The following is a 16477-nucleotide window of genomic DNA, read 5'->3' as shown; positions in this document are numbered from 1 at the left end:
TCCTCCATCTTTCCCAGCATCAGGGTCTTTTCCAGGGAGTCTTCTCTTCTCATGAGGTGGCCAAAGTATTGGAGCCTCAGCTTCAGGATTTGTCCTTCCAGTGAGCACTCAGGGCTGATTTCCTTCAGAATGGATAGGTTGGATCTTCTTGCAGTCCATGGGACTCTCAAGAGTCTCCTCCAGCACCATAATTCAAAAGCATCAATTCTTCGGCAATCAGCCTTCTTTATGGTCCAGCTCTCACTTCCATACATGTGTTCTGCTTAGATATGGTTTTAAGGGGGAATTGTTTGCTAGTTTTTAATTAAAGGAAAATATATCGGGGGGGGGGGGGACTGTGGCATTGAGCCAGGGCCCCTTTGCAGACATCCTGCTGAAAATGTCCCATTTAGCAACCCTTTAGCTCAGGGTTTCCCAAACTTGGGTCTCCGGCTGTTGTAGGACTACAACTTCCATCATCCCAAACTAGCAGGACCAGTGGTCATGGGTGATGGGATTTGTAGTCCAAAAACAGCCTGAGACCCAAATTTGAGAAACCCTGCTTTAGCTATCATGGCTAATAGCCATTGATGTAACCTCAACTCCTTTGTGAGTTTGTCTGATCTTTTTTTAAAAAGCAACCGAATGCAGCTGGGCATCCCCATTGAATGTGTGAATGCTAGAGACAGGGACTTTTTCACCACCCAGCTTCCATGTGTTTGAGTGAGAAGCAGAGAGAGTTCAGAGGCCAAACAGTTCTTGCACTGAACGAGGGCTGGACTATTTGACCTGCAAGGCCCCCTTCTATTACTATGGTTACCTATGAATCAATGCAGTGTTTGGGAGGAACTCCCTCACTCGAAAGGCAGGCCAGCATGGAAGGCATTGGGCAAGAGATGGTGCTTTCAGTCACGACAGCACGATTTGAGGTCCTGCTCCAGAACAGGGCTGTTATCATTTGCCTTCCCTAAACAGCCGTGGCCCCGTTTACCTGAAGGAGCGTCTCCACCCCCATCGTTCAACCCGGACACTGAGGTCCAGCTCCGAGGACCTTCTGGCGATTCCCTCCCTGCAAGAAGTGAGGGAACCAGGCAGAAGGCCTTCTCAGTGGTGGCACCCGCCCTGTGGAACACCCTCCCATCAGATGTCAAGGAAATAAACAACTATCTTACTTTTAGAGAACATCTGAAAGCAGCCCTGTTTAGGGAAGTTTTTAATGTTTGATGTTTTATTGTGTTTTTAATATTCTGTTAGGAGCTGCCCAGAGTGGCTGGGGAAACCCAGCCAGATGGGCGGGGGTATAAATAAATTGTTGTTGTTGTTAAATCCTGTGATTCTCAGGAACCAAGGAGGCAGGAACAATACGGAGCAAAACCAAGAGATTTTTCCTGACGCTGAGCAGTAAAGTGTCATGCTTGGTCTCATGCGCACAGATCAGGCTCAGCCCCAAATAGCAATGCAAAATGCGCCAGGTGAGCATTTGAAACTTCTAATTCTTTAAGCTGGAGCTCACCCTAGGACTGTATCTAGTCGAGCTCACATCCCTCCTTGTGATAGCCTCATCTTTTTCAAAGCCATTCCTGTGCAAGCCCCTTTTCTTTTTCTTTTAAGGCTAACAGCCACAGGCTGTGTGTCTGTTTCAAGTTCAGCAGAGTTCACATAAGATTTGCACCTGCGTCTGAAAACGATTGTTTCGCGGTCCTTGGAATCGGCCCGTAGGGGACGTTCTGCTTGGCTCCAGAACGACAGCTTGACTTTGGCTGCAGAAAAGGATGGATCCCACATTTTGTTTTGTTGTTTTGTTCAACGGAAGAACTGTTCAGAGAATTTAGAAACGTTGGTGCGAAGATGGTTGCAAGGGATTGGGGATCACTGTTTCCGCCTCCCTCTCTTCCTGCCAAGGCTATCGTGATTTGTAATAATCAGAACTTTTGGAAGCCCGGTTCATGCTTGAATAAATTGAACAGAGCGCATGTCTGTGACACAGTGTCTTCTTTGAGATGTGAAACTGCGGCGTCCGGCCTTCGCCAGAGGCCCATTCACTTGAAAGTGGGATCGGAGGGTCTCAGATGTCAGGGTCCCCTCCTTTTAGGATTGGGGCTGGAAGCAGTTCAAAGGAAAGAGATATAAATATATTTTGTCACAGGCGGTGGACGTGCTAAACTTGTTGCAAACTTGAACCATGCCTTGAGATAAGCTTGACTCTGACATCCCCATTAGCCAAAGCAGCGTATTGCCTTGAAATCCCTGAAGAAACCTTGGGTTTCTAGGTATTAATCATAGTTTTGGGAAGAAAAATAATATGTGGGTGTGGGGACTGTAAACGTAGCAATAACAATGAACACTCTCCCCCCACCCTGCTTTATATGAATCAACAAATGGCACTGCTTGTGTTTATTCAGAGCAGAACTGAGGAAGAGTTCACACACACACACATGCTTATTCAATTTTTGATGACCAACGCAGCATCATGGTATACTTGTGAGAAACAGTCAACTAGGGCTAGGTGATGCATCAATATATCTTCCAAAAACAGGTTTAATAATAATAATATTTTTTTTAAAAAAAATTATTTATATCCCACCCTCCCCAGCTGAAGCCGGGCTTAGGGCGGCTAACAACAATCAAATAATCAAACAATCAAATAATTCAACATTCTAAAAACATTTCATTATAGAAATTAATTAAAATCAAATTGATGGCAACCGTTAAGCAAAATTCTGTGCAGGTTGCCAGAGGAGGGAGTCAGGCTGCGCCCTGACCAAAGGCCTGGTGGAACGACTCTGTCTTGCAGGCCCTGCAGAAAGATGTCAGGTCCCGCAGGGCCCTAGTCTCTTGTGACAGAGCATTCCACCAGATTGGAGCCGCAGCCGAGAAAGCCCTGGCTCTAGTTGAGGCCAGCCTAACCTCTCTGTGGCCTGGAACCTTCAGGATGTTTTTATTTGCAGACCGTAAGTTCCTCTGTGGGGCATACCAGGAGAGGCGGTCCCATAGGTACGAGGGTCCTAGGCCGTATAGGGCTTTAAAGGTTAAAACCAGCACCTTAAAACTGATCCTGTACTCCACCGGGAGCCAGTGCAGCTGGTATAGTACCGGATGAATGTGATCTCGCAGCAAAGACCCCATAAGGAGTCTCGCCGTGGCATTCTGCACCCGCTGGAGTTTCTGGGTCAGTCTCAAGGGCAGCCCCATGTAGAGCGAGTTACAATAATTTAGTCTGGAGGTGACCGTTGCGTGGATCACAGTGGCTAGGTCAGGGCGAGAGAGATAAGGGGCCAACTGCTTAGCTTGGCGGAGATGAAAAAATGCTGCCTTTGTTATAGCTGTAATCTGCGCCTCCATAGAGAGGGAGGCATCAAAGATTACACCCAAACTCTTAACGGACGGTGCTGGCACTAATTGCACCCCCGCAAGAGATGGGAGTTGCCCCCTCAATCCCATATCGTCCCGTCCCAGCCAAAGGACCTCTGTCTTCGAAGGATTTAACTTCAACCGGCTCCCACGTAACCATCCAGCCACAGCTTCCAGACTGCTTGGTCAGTGTGTCTGGGGCCGAGTCAGGATGGCCATCCATCAACAGATAGAGTTGGGTGTCATCGGCATACTGATGGCAACCCAGCCCAAAACTCTGGACAAGCTGGGTGAGGGGGCGCATAAAGATGTTTAAAAGCATTGGGGAGAGTATCGCACCCTGAGGCACTCCACACACCAAGGAGTGGCGCGATGACAATTCCCCCCCAAGCGCCGCCCTCTGTCCCTGACCAGAGAGAAACGAGCGCAGCCATTGAAGGACTGTGCCCTGGATCCCCACGTCGGCAAGGCGGTGGTCCAGGTGTCCGTGATCGACCATGTCGAAGGCTGCTGACAGGTCTAGAAGAATCAGCAGCCCCGACCCGCCTCGATCCAGCTGCCTGTGGAGATAATCTGTTAAGGCGACCAGAGCCGTCTCGGTCCCATGACCAGCACGGAAGCCGGACTGGAATGGATCCAGAGCCGATGTTTCATCCAGAAACCTGCCAAGCTGTTCAGCAACTGCTCTCTCAATCACCTTACCCAGGAATGGAAGATTCGAAACCGGGCAGTAATTGGATAGATCTAAGGGATCTAATGATGTTTTCTTTAAAAGCGGGCGCACCACTGCCTCCTTCAGTTCCCCTGGGAATATTCCGGTGCCAAGGGACAAATTTATGATATCCCCCAGGGGGGCCCACACCTCGTCTGGACACGCTCTAATCAGCCAAGACGGGCACAGGTCAAGAGGACAGGTGGTGGGCTTTCCAGCTCGGAGTCTGTCCACATCGGCTGGGGATATCCGGTCAAAGTGGTCCAATACTGGACCCAAGGACAGTCGAGGGGCCTCCATATTGAAGTTCATAATGTGATTTCATAGTTTTTAACCGGGCAATATATTGCAAATCATGATGTTTGTTAGGGCTGGGTGATATATCATCCAAAACCGGTTTGAAGTCCATATCAAGATATTGGTTTAAAAATTTCTGACCTACTGCAAATCGTGATGTATTAGGGTGTGTGTGTGATGCAAAATGCACAATGTGGGAAAAACCGTGAAGCTAGCCAATGGCTTCTACATAGCTCTATCTATCTATCATCTATCTATCATCTATCTATCTATCTATCTATCTATCATCTATCTATCTATCTATCATCTATCTATCTTTCTCAGTATGTTTAGCTGGTGATGAATCACAGAGTTGAAAACCAGCTCCATCCTTTTTTCAGATATTGTGATATATCACTGTATGCTTGTGAAACATGTAACACTTATAAATGCCATCTCTAACTCCTCGGAAGATTCCATCAACGGTGTCTCTGAAATTTTTTACACATCACTTGGGAAGACAGGCAAACTAATGCCAGTGTACTGGAAGAAGTAAAGATCACCAGTGTCGAAACAAGGATTATTCAACATCAGCTTTCTTGGACTGGTCATGTTGTGCGGATGCCTGATTATTGTCTTCCAAAGCAACTACTGTATTCCAAACTTAAAAATGGAGAGCGTAATGCTGGTGGTCGACAAAAGAGGTTTAAAGACTCTCTCAAGACAAGTGTTAAAAAAATGTAGTATATACACCAACAACTGGGAAACACTGGCCTGCGAGTGCTCCATTTGGAGAACAGCCTTTTGCAAAGATGTCATGGGCTTTGAAGATGCTTGAACTCAGGACGAAAGGGAGAAATGTGCTAAGAGGAAGGCACACTTGGCAAACTCTCACCGTGATCACCTCCCGCCCAGAAACCTATGTCCCCACTGTGGAAGGACGTGTGGAACCAGAATTGGCCACCACAGTCACTTACGGACTCACTGTTAAAACCGTGTTTATGGAAGACAATCTTACTTGGCTACGAGTGATCACCAAAGAAGAAGAAGAAGTTATATCAGCATAGCACAATGTTTAGCTGGTGATGTATCACAAAGTTGAAAAAACCAGCTCCTTCCTTATTTCAGACATTGTGATGTGTCGGTATATTGTGATGTTTATTTTTTTTTTAAGAAGATATTTATTAAGATTTTCCATTTTATACAAACCAAGAAAAAAAAAGGAAAAAAATTAAAAAGAAAAAATATTAAAAACACATAAATTTCATATCTTATTTTTCAATAACATATTTCCCTGACCTCCTCATACCTCCCCTTCTTGTATTCCAGTTCAAATTGTTCATCCAGCAAATCCTTATCTCATAGCATTACAGCTAAAAGCCTTATTTTCTATCCATCTTCTTAAATTATTGTAACTTATACTTTTACTTATATACAAAAAAAGAACTATTTTTTTCATATTCTTTTGTACCATTACAGCTGATAACCCCTTAATTTCAATCCAACATCACTCAGTATTCTTTAATATTACAATATTTTTGCAAATAGTCTTTGAATTTCTTCCATTCTTCTTCTGCCGATTCTTCTCCCTGGTCACGGATTCTGCCAGTCAATTCTGCCAGTCCCATAAAGTCAATCAATTTCGTCTGCCATTCTTCCAGAGTGGGTAGATCTTGCGTCTTCCAATACTTTGCAATGAGTATTCTTGCTGCTGTTGTAGCATACATAAATAAAGTTCTATCCTTTTTTAACACCAATTGGCCGACCATGCCCAAGAGAAAGGCCTCTGGTTTCTTCACAAAGGTATATTTAAATACCTTTTTCAATTCATTATAAATCATTTCCCAGAAAGCCTTAATCCTAGGGCACGTCCACCAAAGGTGGAAAAATGTACCTTCAATTTCTTTACATTTCCAACATTTATTATCGGGCAAATGGTAAATTTTTGCAAGCTTGACTGGTGTCATGTACCACCTGTAAATCATTTTCATAATATTTTCTCTTAAGGCATTACATGCCGTAAATTTCATACCTGTGGTCCACAACTGTTCCCAGTCAGCAAACATGATGTTATGTCCAACATCTTGTGCCCATTTAATCATAGCAGATTTAACCGTTTCATCCTGAGTATTCCATTTCAGCAGCAAGTTATACATTCTTGATAGTATCTTAGTTTTGGGTTCTAAAAGTTCTGTTTCTAGTTTGGATTTTCCCACCTGGAAGCCAATTTTCTTGTCCAAATTGTAAGCCTCCATTATCTGAAAATAATGAAGCCAGTCTCGCACTTTATCTTTTAGTTTCTCAAAACTCTGCAATTTCAATTTGTCACCTTCTTGTTCCAAAATCTCCCAATATTTTGGCCACTTGGCCTCCATATTGAGCTTTTTCTGAGCCTTCGCTTCCATCGGTGATAACCACCTTGGGGTTTTATTTTCAAGTAAATCTTTATATCTCGGTATATTGTGATGTTTAGCTGGCGATAGACTGCGATGTTGAGAAGCAGATATCGCCCAGCCTTACAGGCATCCCAGATCAGAATGCGGCAGGTGGAGTTTCCTTATTGGCTGCGCAATGACGGGTGATGGATGAACCCTTTTTTTGAAAGAAAGAAAGAAAGAAAGAAAGAAAGAAAGGAAGAAAGAAAGAAAGAAAGATGTGCTAAAAGCTCACTGGAGATAGAAAACTAGAATACTTGGGTCAAAGGTGTGGGACAAAATAATAATAATAATAATAATAATAATAATAATAATAATATATCATCTTTTCATTTGCAAGTTGTTTTTCATGTTGACAGGCACTCCAAACTGGAGGCCCCCCCCCATCGCCTCCATACAGGCTGAAGTGATGCCGTCCATTCTTCCAACTGAATGGTCCATCAATTCATTCTCTTGCATGTGTAGACCAGCCTTTAAGGAAGTCAGTTTGCGGGTTTGAGCCGCAAGTAATCCCGCGATTAGTCATCGACTGAGACATACCAAGGGATGTAGGTGTGTGTGCCTGTGTGTGTGAATCAGTCCCAACTTGTTGTGGTTCAAAGCTAAATAGCAAATACGAGGAGATGGGCGTTCCAGAGTCCAATTTACTTCCCCGGGCAAAGTAATTATAGGACAGGTTCATTTACTCAGTAATTTACGTTCTGGTGCTACAATTCGGTTTTTGTGGGGGCCTTCATAAGCGCTCTCTGAATCAGGTGAGTCTCAAAGAGCCATCCGGTTGCATTCAATACTTGACCTACCTGATAATAATGTGAATAATGAGTTTCCACTTGAAAAATGGCAAAGAGGTGTGTGTAGCAAGGTAAAAACAACAACAACAACACCAGGAGTTTGGGAAATTATTCCTTTTCCTTTTGGGGCTTCTGGTGTCATGTAGCTTAAGCGATTTTTTTTTTTTTTTTTTTGGCTTGTTGAGAAAATGTGTGAGTTGATGGATTTCTAACCAGCTACAGGCAATGTCTCTTAGTCTGAAGTTTAATTCTGGACTCTTAAGTAGTTTTTTATTAGTAGTGAAAAAATATCTTTAAGCTTGTAGAAGCCCACTTTTCCTCACTGTTGAAATGAACCTGTTTTTGCTGCTTTGCAAAAAAAAAAAGAGAAGGGTGGTTGATCAGAGGGGTCAAAGTTCAGTTCAAAGGTATTGATTCTCTATTAGTTCCATTTTACCAGATCAGCTCTTTTACTAATGGACAAGCTTTTCTGACAGCAATCTAAACTCCACTTTTTACAAACAGTGAAGAAAAGGGTGAAAGGCAAACACAACATTTGTGTACCGTTCGGTGGAACTCTCCCTGTGTCGCTCCCAAACCATTCCTCTGAAAGAAGCAACACATAGTCTCAAAACCCGAAACCTCCCACCCACCCCCTTCAGTGCTTCATTTGTGACCAGTGTAGACGTGTGGATAACAGTCCCGTTGGGAGAGTTCATAGAATTGTGGACCCGAAGAGTCATCTAGTCCAACACCATGCAATGCAGGAAACTCAGCTAAAGCATCCATGCTTTTGTGTGTGTCCTGTGTATTGTGAGTTGTTGTTAATAATAATAATAATAATAATAATAATAATAATAATAATAATACCCCACCCATTTGGCTGGGTTTCCCCAGTTACTCTGGGCAGCTTACAGCATATATAGGTAAAGGTAAAGGGACCCCTGACAGTTAAGTCCAGTCGCGAATGACTCTGGGGTTGCGGCACTCATCTCGCTTTATTGGCCGAGGGAGCCGGCGTACAGCTTCCGGGTCATGTGGCCAGCATGACTAAGCCACTTCTGGCGAACCAGAGCAGCGCACGGAAACGCCGTTTACCTTCCCGCCGGAGCAGTACCTATTTATCTACTTGCACTTTGACGTGCTTTCGAACTGCTAGGTTGGCAGGAGCAGGGACCGAGCAACGGGAGCTCACCCCATCGCAGGGATTCGAACCGCCAACCTTCTGATCAGCAAGCCCTAGGCTCTGTGGTTTAGACCACAGCGCCACCCGCGTCCCTGTAGCATATATAAAAACATAGTAAAACTTCAAGCATTAAAAACTTCCTGATACGAGGCTGCTTTCAGATGTCTTCTAAAAGTTGTGTAGTTCTTTATCTCCTTGACATCTGATGGGAGGGCGTTTCACAGGGCGGGCGCCACCACCCAGAAGGCCCTCTGCCTGGTTCCCTGTAACCTTGCTTCTCGCAGGGAGGGAACCACAAGAAGGCCCTCGGAGCTGGACCCCAGTGTCTGGGCTGAACGATGGGGCTTTAAAGGTCAACACCAGCACTTTGAACTGTGCTCGGAACTGTACTGGGACCCAGTGTAGGTCTTTCAGGACCGGTGTTATATGGTCTCGGCGGCCACTCTCAGTTACCGGTCTCGCTGCTGCGTTCTGGATTAATTGTAGTTTCCGGGTCACCTTCCAAGGTAGCCCCATGTAGAGCGCGTTGCAGTAGTCCAAGCGGGAGATAACCAGAGCATGCACCACTCTGGCAAGACAGTCTGCGAGCAGATAGGGTCTCAGCCTGCATACCAGATGGAGCTGGTAGACAGCTCCCCTGGATGCAAAATTGACCTGGGCAGAATTGATCTTGTTGTTTTTGTGTGGGGGTGTGTAAATACTGTCTCAATAGGGTGTGGTGAATGTGGAATGAATGCATATGAAGAGAGACCAAGCACATTTCTCTCGATTTCTCTCTAGATCTTTCTTTGCTTTTCTTTCTTTGCTTTTCTTTTTTATTCTTCCACAACTTGAACCAGCAATTCCTCTTAGAATTCCCACCAGTGCATGGAAATGGCATTATTATGGGGAATATATAAATCAGCATCTTCTTAGAAGTGCTGACTTCACTGTTCCCTCAGCAACGGCAGGCGGGGGGTGGGACGGGACAGGAACCTTCAGATGATGAGACGTGTGGCATGTACTTTAGGGCTGGTTTTTTATATTAAAAAAACCCCCTTCCATTTATATTTGGCTTTTCTGAAATTGGTCTTATTATATTCCTGGGTGGGGGTTGTGAAGTAATAATAAAAAACACCACTTGTCCCCCCCCTCCCATGATGGTGATGGATCTGTATGTCAAATACAGCAGGAGTGAGATGACATGACAGTTGCCGCGGCAACACCGCCGAATCGATAAAAATAGGACAGAGATGGGACTTCACTACAGTAGATCACACAGAATTTCCCGAGCTGATGAATTAGGGTTGGCCTCACTGCCAAAGCAATTGTGAGGCCTTTCTGGTGCCTCCGATGAGGGACAACAGACATTTGGTTTGTTCTGAAAAGGTCTAAACTTCAAGGGTCTTCAGACTGGATTATGTTGCAGAGGCGAGCTATATGTGGACCCCAAGCAATTTATCCGTACAATCAGAATGAATTTCAGGAACCCAAAAGTCGTACTGAAAAATGCAACTTTTGACTGGCCCCAAAATGGTCTCCCTGGTTTAAGAAGCCATTTGGCGCCTAGCTTACAGATCTGAGTTTCTAACACTGTTTCTAGCCGAGAGGTGCTTGTGAGATGTTCTACTCTAGGTTCAATCACGCCCTTACCCTCCCCTCCATCCCATTTTCTTTCCTTGATTTTTTTTCGACTTCTGCTTGCTCCTGCTCCCTTTCCGCCCCCCTCAGAAGCTGGCTGGCTCCGACCCGGTGGTCCACTGCCCGCCTATCCCTCCTGTTGAGAAGCCCGCTGGTGCCACAATCGGAAATGGATCACTTCGAGCATAGTGACAGCCCGCCACGAAAAAGCTTGCAGGGTGCGAGGGGGACCAGGGCAAGGGGGAAGGGAGGAGCGTGCCATTCCAGTGCCTTTTCCCCCTAGAAAAATAGCACTGCATATGCAGTTACATAACATCTAGGCCTGTCCTAAGTACAGCAGTACCTCGGTTTGCAAACGGTCCTGTTTACGAACTATTCAGTTTACGAACTCCACAAAACCGGATGTAGTGTTTGCCAACTTTACCTCGGTCTACGAACGGAAGCTGAACGGTGGAAGGGCACCGGCAGCAGGAGTTCTCATCAGTGGCGTAGCGTAGGTTGTCAGCACCCGGGGCAAGGCAAGTAATTTGCGCCCCCTAACCCGTGGATTTGCGCCCCCTAACCTGTGGATTTGCCCTAACCCCAGATGTTGCGCCCGGTGCGGCCAGCCCCCCCTGCACCCCCCACGCTACGCCACTGGTTCTCATTAGGGAAAGCACGCCTCAGTTTAAGAACGGATTTGGTTTACTTAAATATCTTTTAAAGTTCATTATAAATTAATTCCCAGAATCTTTTAACCTTGTCACAGGTCCACCACATATGAAAGTACACTTTTCCCAAACGACCAGAGGCATTTCTGCTAGGTCTAGTGGGAAGAGAGATTAAAATAAAAGATCAGAATATGTATGCCACAGCTGCCGCGAGAACTCTACTGGTCCAAAAATGGAAAACACAAGATTTACCAACCATCCTGGAGTGGCAGGTGAAGATGACAGATTTTGCGGAACTTGCCAAATTGACAGGGAGGATCTGGGTCCAAGAGGACCAGAGATACAATAATAACTGGAGTAAATTTATCGAATATTTAAAGGAGAACTATAAAAGTCTAAAGACACTAGCAGGACTGGAATAATACCTTCACTGTAAAATAGTAGAGTTATGACAATAATATACGCAGTAATTATGTGATGTATATACCAGCTGAGGGGAGGGACGGACGTCAATACTCGGCAGAGTCAAAGGGATTATATTGTGATAATAAGGATTGTTGGGAAAAGGATTATATGAAGAAAATAATAAAAATTCATTTCAAAAAAGAAAGAACGGATTTGGTTTAAGAACTGGACTTCAGGGACGGTTTAAGTTTGTAAACCGAGGTACCACTGTATTGCAGTCAACGGAGATATACCAGAGGCTTCGTGGTAGGCTAGAGGGGGTGGCCAATATTGGGATCCTTCCGTTCCGAATATCTGACCCTCAGAGCAGCTTCAAGACGCTGTTTCAGAGCTTCTTTTTTATAATTTTTTAAATTAATTTTAACATATAAATTATAAAATGTACCACAAAACTTATCACTTATACAATCTTTTTGGACTTCCATCAGCACCTCTGATGATCCACCATTTTAACCAATTCTTATGCATTTCTTAACTTTATATTGCCTTTACATCTCTTAACAAATCATCCTCCCCCTTGTCCATTTTTACAATACTTCTAATCATATTCCTCACAAAACTTCTTGCAACCCTACAAACGACATCTGTTCTTCACAATTACTTTTCAAATAGTCCGTAAATTTACTCCAGTCTTCCGTGAATTTCTGGTCTCGCCAGTTTCGAATCCTTCCTGTTAGTTTATCTAATTCTGCATAGTCCGTTAACTTCATCCTCCATTCTTCAATCGACGGTAACTCTTCTTGCTTCCATTTTTGGGCCAATAATATTCTTGCTGCTGTTATTGCATATAAGAAGATCTTACATTCCTTTCTATTTATATCACTCCCCACAATGCCCAATAGAAATGCTTCTGGTTTCTTTATAAATGTATATTTCAACATTTTTTTCAACTCATTATATATCACCTCCCAGAAGCATTTCACCTTTTTACATTCCCACCACATGTGATAAAATGTTCCCTCTTTTTCTTTACATTTCCAACATTTATTACTGACTTGCTGTTTCAGAGCTTCAGTAGCAGCTGAGTCTCACAACCGCACATAGCTGAATGTGGCTTTGAATATCACCTGGCCATGCAACGCAGCATCATTTATTTTTGCTCTCACGACGAATACCTCAGAGTGCCCTGTGACTGGTCGTGCCAGATTTTCAGGCGTTTTGACTGAAGAGGCAGCTGAGTGCTCCTTCAACGCACCTGCGTGTTTGACGATCCTTTCAAGCACCAGGCCTTGCAAACTGCTTGGGGGGGGGATACTTGGAAACACTATAGAGGAGGGGCAACCAACGCCAGCTTACATTAGCCCCAGCTAGCATAGCTGCTGGTAAGAGGCGGTGGGAGTTATAGCGCAGCACCACATGAAAGGCCCCGGGATGGTTATCTCTGCTGTAAAGAGCCTCCATTGAATTTTCATTATACTTTTCAAGTTTACACATTTCACTAACTTTATACATTGCATTAATTTCACAATCATTTTGACATTTCAAAACTTGACTTCCTTCCCCCCCCTTCTGCAATTCCTTAAATTTATTTTTAATATCTTCTGCATATCCAAATGAACCTAATTTGCTCATTTATTCATCTTCTTTAAATATATGCTCTTATGAAACTGCAGTTTATTACAATGCCAATGTTCTTATCTGTTTACAATTTATCTGTAAATATTCAGTAAACCATTTCCATTCTTTTTTTTAAAGTTGATTTCTTATTCGTCCAGTGAGTTTTTGCCATTTCTGCATATTCCATAAGTTTTTGTATCCATTCTTCCTTTGCTGGAAACTACTACTTCTTCTTCTTCTTCTTCTTCTTCTTCTTCTTCTTCTTCTTCTTCTTCTTCTTCTTCTTCTTTCCATTTTTTCGGCAAGTGTGCTGTAGTAGCATACATGAATAAGCTTCTATACAATTTTTTTATAATTCCCAAAAGAAAAGCTTCTGATTGTTGTTTTTTACAAAGGTTATTTTAAACATCCTTTTCATTTCATTAAATATCTCAGGTGTGGAGGGAAAATGTGGCATGGAAAGTGTTCCCCCTGCTGGAGAATACCCGATTCTCAAATTTCTCAATAACTCGCAAATGGTGAGGTGCTGTTGCTTGTGTTTCTCTATGTTAGTCTGCACACTGAGAAACAGGGGCAGCAAACCAAAACGCCCTATAGGACTATGAAACAAATTGTTGTTGTTTAGTAGTTTAGTCGTGTCTGACTCTTCATGACCCCATGGACCAGAGCATGCCAGGCACTCCTGTCTTCCACTGCCTCCCGCAGTTTGGTCAAACTCATGCTGGTAGCTTCGAGAACACTATCCAACCATCTCGTCCTCTGTCGTCCCCTTCTCCTTGTGCCCTCCATCTTTCCCAACATCAGGGTCTTTTCCACGGAGTCTTCTCTTCTCATGGCCAAAGTACTGGAGCATCAGCTTCAGGATCTGTCCTTCCAGTGAGCACTCAGGGCTGATTTCCTTCAGAATGGATAGGTTTGATCTTCTTGTAGTCCATGGGACTCTCAAGAGTTTCCTCCAGCACCATAATTCAAAAGCATCAATTCTTCGGCGATCAGCCTTCTTGATGGTCCAGCTCTCACTTCCATACATCACTACTGGGAAAACAAATAGACGCTTTAAAAAAATCACTTCTGCACTTAATTATTCTGCTGTTACTCATCTGTGGGAAGAAGGCTTTGCATATGATTTTATCACGTTTAAATCCCACCCTTCCTCATTGGTTAATCTTCACAAAAACCCCACAAGGCAGGTTGGCTGATAGAGACCACCTTGCCTGGGCACATCTACTCAGCTTCATGCCTGAGCAGCGTTTTGAACTGATCTCCCCTGCTTATTACTTTATTTCTTTATTTACCTATTTACCATCTATCTCCTAGAATCGTCGAATTGTAGAGTCGGAAGAGACCCAAAGGTTTTCTGGTCTGAGCCTGTGCGATGCAGGGATCTCAACTAAAGCATCCATAACAGATATTGCTTCATATCCCAAAAGTTTAATATCCAAAAATCTCAGCTGTGCAAGAAAATAAAAGGAGAGCAGTGCCAACAACACAAAAAAGCAGGATAAAATGCCGTTCACTCTTTACACTAAAATTAGGGTAAAATTATTTCAAAAAGTGATCCTGGCATAAAGGTTGAGGTTTTGTTTTGGTTTTTTTTTTTTTTTTTTTTTGCTAAGTTGTTGAGCTCTTGTTTTGTTTCGCCCAAAGTTTTGAGCTTCTTCCTTTTTTTGCAAAATCTCAAAAAAAAAAGAAAGCTTTTGAGCAATTTTAAAAGGAAATTTGCCCCCCCCCCCAAAAAAAAACCCCTCCACTTCCAACATGGGCCGGATTTTCCTAGACATTTTAAATAGAAAAATCTGCCCGGACGCTATTAACAGCAGGTGAAAAGTAGTACAGTGGTACCTCGGGTTACATACGCTTCAGGTTACATACGCTTCAGGTTACAGACTTCGCTAACCCAGAAATAGTGCTTCAGGTTAAGAACTTTGCTTCAGGATATGAACAGAAATTGTGCTCTGGCGGCGCGGCAGCAGCAGGAGGCCCCATTAGCTAAAGTGGTGCTTCAGGTTAAGAACAGTTTCAGGTTAAGAACAGACCTCCGGAACGAATTAAGTACTTAACCCGAGGTACCACTGTATATGCCAAAAACATAACATTGTTTCCCATTACACAATATGTTTTACTTAATCCTCTTGGTTTCAATTGAGGGTATTCATCGCTTACACTGAAGGTATGCACCTGAGCTTTGGGTTGTGTACAGAGTTTAAGTATCGCACCACCACTGTTGCTTCATAGTTAAGTGGGAAGGTCAGCAAGCAGCCCGGTGATTCCTGCAGAGTTATGCCACACGGGCGTGGTGCACAAAACGCAGAAGAGACATTGCGAAGGTTGTTCTGTAGGGAACAGAAATGGCACGCGGGCACTGACTCATACACACCCCAATTTTGTTTTTCACAGGACTTCCTAAAGGTCCCTGCCCAAATCAGGCTGGTGCCACGGAATGAGCAGAGCTCTTTTGTTGTTGTTTTTTGCAGAAAATAAAATAAATGAACCAACTGGAAGCAAGCTTTTGAGCATCACAGAACTCTTCGTCTGCGCGAAGGTGTTCAGCCTCAGCAGGAACTGCTTGTGTTTTCTTTCGAAACGAAAGCTACTGTAGATGAACCCGTGGTCTGGCTTGGTATCCTGTGTTCCTTTGTCAGTGGAACTGAATTCTTTCTTACTGTATTTAGGATGAAGGATGAGCGCAAACACTGCAGGGCAATTTGAAGAGGGAACCAAGTGTTCCCCTTGGCTTGCAGGTTTCCCTTTCAGCTGACTGCGGTTTGCTGACCACCTCTCCTACTGGATGTTGTCACAGCTGCGGAGTTTGCTGAGGCAGGATTAGTCCCCAGCGCTCTCTGCTAGACATGTGACCTTTTGTACACTGTCCTCATTTGACCCACCTTGGATTGGGATGAACCCATGCTTTCTAAAAATAGCACACCAGGCCCAGTAGGGATTTGGTGGGCGGTTCAACAGAAATACCTGTGGAACGGGACGGAAAATGCAGCCAACTATTGTCTGCTCGTGAAAAAGGAGTACCTGTGCACATATAAGAATTGTGTTAGGTTGTGTGGGTCTCCTGGCAGGATTGCTTGCAGACAGCGAATATTCCTCAAAAATAATGTTCCGGGTTGGTATCCCTGATAGCGTTTGAGTGAATTGGCACAAAGCTCTGGAATGCTTTTGTTTCAAAGAGGAATTTATTTCTCTCTATCTCATTGATCTCTCTCATTCACACATGTGGATTATTTCTTCCTATTTAGCAAAATAGGAAGAGACTGCTTTTTCTTATATAGACTCAGCAGGTCACTGCATTTTGCATCATAGTTTTTTTTCCCTTAAAGCCCCCCCCAAAAAATATCAGAAACCCACTCTATAGTAACTCAGAGCAGGGCTTTTAGTATGGCTGCCCCTATTCTTTGGGGAAGCATCCATACTGAGGTCCTGACAACCTAGCAGTTCGAAAGCAGGCCAGTGCAAGTAGATAAATA

The 16477-nt window shown here is 44.0% G+C and overlaps 1 protein-coding gene and 1 long non-coding RNA gene across 3 annotated transcripts in view; both read left to right on the top strand.

The window, feature by feature from the left end:
• HLF (HLF transcription factor, PAR bZIP family member) overlaps window positions 1–16477 on the top strand; it is a 68516-nt gene that overhangs the window by 39833 nt on the left and 12206 nt on the right. The gene's annotated exons all lie outside the window — the stretch shown is intronic.
• Window positions 9037–14694, top strand: LOC310755792. The gene is made up of 2 exons (XR_014544551.1): window positions 9037–10812; window positions 10980–14694. It is a non-coding gene; the product is annotated as an uncharacterized lncRNA (long non-coding RNA).

Source organism: Podarcis filfolensis (genome assembly GCF_964270895.1).
Source record: "Podarcis filfolensis genome assembly, chromosome: 2".
Lineage (NCBI taxonomy): Eukaryota > Metazoa > Chordata > Lepidosauria > Squamata > Lacertidae > Podarcis > Podarcis filfolensis.
Note: the sequence above shows the minus strand (reverse complement) of the source record. Positions and strands in the feature narration are given on the sequence as shown.